The sequence below is a fragment of the Anopheles bellator genome, assembly GCF_943735745.2.
Source record: "Anopheles bellator chromosome X unlocalized genomic scaffold, idAnoBellAS_SP24_06.2 X_unloc_31, whole genome shotgun sequence".
In the NCBI taxonomy this organism is placed as follows: domain Eukaryota; kingdom Metazoa; phylum Arthropoda; class Insecta; order Diptera; family Culicidae; genus Anopheles; species Anopheles bellator.
The window spans coordinates 5,363-7,822 of NW_026684295.1; the positions used below are offsets into that span (position 1 = coordinate 5,363).

Consider the following 2,460-nt stretch of genomic DNA (forward strand, 5'->3'; position numbering starts at 1 on the left):
GGCTGAGACGAGTGAGATCGAACGCCCCTCTGCCTGCGACGAGGCCGGGGGAGGGCGATCTCGCAGCGCATAAAGTGAGCATGAGCCGCGTTCGATGGTTGCCTGGGAAAGAGCGGAAGAAATCCCCGTGAGTTTTGAAATCGCCGTGAGTTGTGGAATCGCCGTGAGCGAAGACGAACGTTGGAGAGAAAGAGAAAGGAATAGAAATAACAGAGACAGCGAGATCGGGGCAAAGTCCCGAAGTTCCGAGGGTCCGACAGTCTCTCTTTAAGTTTTGGTGTGGACTTAGGCGAATCGGGACGAAACCTCTGCCTCTGTTTTTTCTAAGTGCCAAGTGTAAAGTACCAAGTGCTTGTGCTTCTCTGTCGATCACGGGTGATCCTGATAGAAATAATCCAGATAAGTTTATTGGACAGTATTCAGTGACAACCAAATAATGTTGAAATGTTTTCGCTTTGCTCGTTTCAGATGTCCAATCAGATGTCCAGATGGGATGCAAAGGATTCGATGCAATGCATTTTACAACGAAGGCAGCTACGCACCCAATTGTGAACCGCTAGTGCAGAGTGAAGAGTGTACGAAAAAAGAGAGAGAAAATATACCGAAATGTACCGCCCAAATACGAACTGTTTCATTTTGGTTAGGGGGAATATGGGAGAAAGAAAACGAAAAAAGCGAGAGAACACACACGTGAGAGATAGGGGGCCGCTCGGTGAGAGAATTTAAACGGCTACTCACTCCATGGACCTAACGGCTCCTCACATCGATTCCCCCATATAAGGCTATATGGGAGAACGTATTTGAAGTATTGGATGGGAAGAGAATGGGAAGTGGATGAGGACTGGATTTTTTGGTGAGAAGAGCGAAATTGTTCACTGGGTTATAGCGGAATCCTGAAGCTTATAGCGGAAGAAATCGTATGGGCGCCGTGAGCGTTTCCCCCTATTTTTTTATTCTCTCTTCCTCTCATTCCATACACCTCTCACCTCCATACTCTCAATGAATTGTCAAATCGTTCTGATGTTGTAAACAATGTTTTGTATTTATTCATAACCACAAATGTTTTACAATTACAATATTTTCACAATTGTTTCACTATTCCACCATGTACATGCACTTTTCACTTATCTCTGCGTGTACGTAGAGTGTATCCATCCCTGAATCCTGTATTCCATGTATCCTGTACCATCTGCCCTATCGACATTGTCCCGTACGCTTGTAATGGTCAGCTGAAAATGGAAACAAACGCGGTGCACTTTCACTATTTAGAAGTAAATACTTATCGAGAAATGCTTCCCGATGCTTAAATTTACTTACCGAAATAAGCAACAGCTTAGAATTCACAGTTAAACAATATTTTTACACCGATGATGCTTCGTCGATTTGCTTGCGTCGTTCGTTCTGTGTTCCTGCATGAAACTGAAAGTTTCTAACAGTTTGACGTTGGAGTGCGGGACTGGATGCTACATTAGCGTGACAGAGACAAAAAAGTTGTTCGGTGTTGCGCTTTCTTTCTGGCCTTTGTTGAGAAACGAATCGGCGCTCAGATATTTCGTCTCAATATGGAGAATATGAGTGACTTTTTTCCCAGTGAACAATTTTCGATTTCTCAGTATGGAGGCTTCCACTACTCATCCACTACTCATCCACTACTGGACTGGTATATTTTCGCTCTCTTTTTTCGATTCGCCTTTTCACTCTTCCCTACCTATTCGTGCATTCGTGCGGCGATGCGTTTTCGAGGTGGCGTCGCCAAAAAATATGTTTTGTTTCGGTCGCGTACATGGGCTCGAGCCGGGTTTATTTTCCATGCGTCATTTGGTCCGTAATCTTCAATGAAATAAAGGAAAGGAACAATGTTAGTGTTACATTTGTAGCATTGCAATCCTGTCACTTTAACTTACCTTTTCCACAAATGTGACGAGTCGTCTGAAACGAGCAAAGCGAAAAATTATGTGGTTGTCACTGAATACTGTCCAATAAACTTACCTGGACAGACTTTACACTTGGCACTTGATACCTTACACTTGGCACTTAGAAAAACAGAGGCACAGGTTTCGTCCCGATTCGCTCAAGTCCACAACAAAGACAAGACTGTCGGACCCTCGGAACTTCGGGACTTTGCGCCGATCTCGCTGTCTCTGTTATTTCTATTCCTTTCTCTTTCTCTCCAACGTTCGTCTTCCACCAGCAAACTCACGGCGATTTCAAAACTCACGGGGATTCCTTCCGTTCTTTCCCCGGCAACCAACGAACGCGTCTCATGCTCACTTCGTACGCTGCGAGATCGCTCTTCCTCGGCCTCGTCGCAGGCAGAGGGGCGTTCGATCTCACTCGTCTCAGCCTTCCTCCGCCGCGTCGCAGGCAGAGGGGCAGCTTCGGGCTCTCAAAATTGTTCACTGGGTTGTTCGGGTGCCCCTCTGCCTGCGACGCGGCGGAGGAAGGCTGAGACGAGTGAGA

General features: G+C 46.0%; 1 long non-coding RNA gene across 1 annotated transcript; it reads right to left on the reverse strand.

Annotated features, from left to right (window-relative positions):
* Window positions 1–1,746: 1,746 nt before the first annotated feature.
* Window positions 1,747–2,076, reverse strand: LOC131214158 (uncharacterized). Its single transcript, XR_009157010.1, has 3 exons — window positions 1,990–2,076; window positions 1,905–1,929; window positions 1,747–1,830 (listed from the first exon to the last, which is right to left on the reverse strand). It is a non-coding gene; the product is annotated as an uncharacterized LOC131214158 (long non-coding RNA).
* Between the last annotated feature and the right edge of the window lie 384 nt (window positions 2,077–2,460).